Here is a 453-nt window from a genome sequence, read left to right on the forward strand (position 1 = left end):
TATCCTGAAGCTCAACATATCCATATGGTGACACTCTTGTAATCACATACGGACCTCTCCACTGGGATTTGAGTTTTCCTGGGAACAGTCTGAGCCTAGAGTTGAAGAGCAGAACTTTTTGTCCTGGCTTAAAGACTCTGGTTGACAACTTCTTGTCATGCCATTTCTTTGTCTTTTCCTTATAAATTTTTGCATTTTCAAAGGCATTGAGTCTGAACTCCTCTAGCTCATTTAGCTGGAGTAATCTCTTTTCACCAGCTAACTGTGCAACCATGTTTAGGAATCTGGTTGCCCAGTAGGCTTTATGTTTCAGTTCCACGGGCAGATGACAGGCCTTCCCATACACCAGTTGGTATGGAAAGGTTCCTATAGGAGTCTTGAATGCTGTTCTGTATGCCCACAGAGCATCATCTAAACTCTTTGCCCAATCCTTTCTTCGGGCTATCACAGTCC

This window comes from Arachis duranensis, chromosome 5 (genome assembly GCF_000817695.3).
Source record: "Arachis duranensis cultivar V14167 chromosome 5, aradu.V14167.gnm2.J7QH, whole genome shotgun sequence".
Lineage (NCBI taxonomy): Eukaryota > Viridiplantae > Streptophyta > Magnoliopsida > Fabales > Fabaceae > Arachis > Arachis duranensis.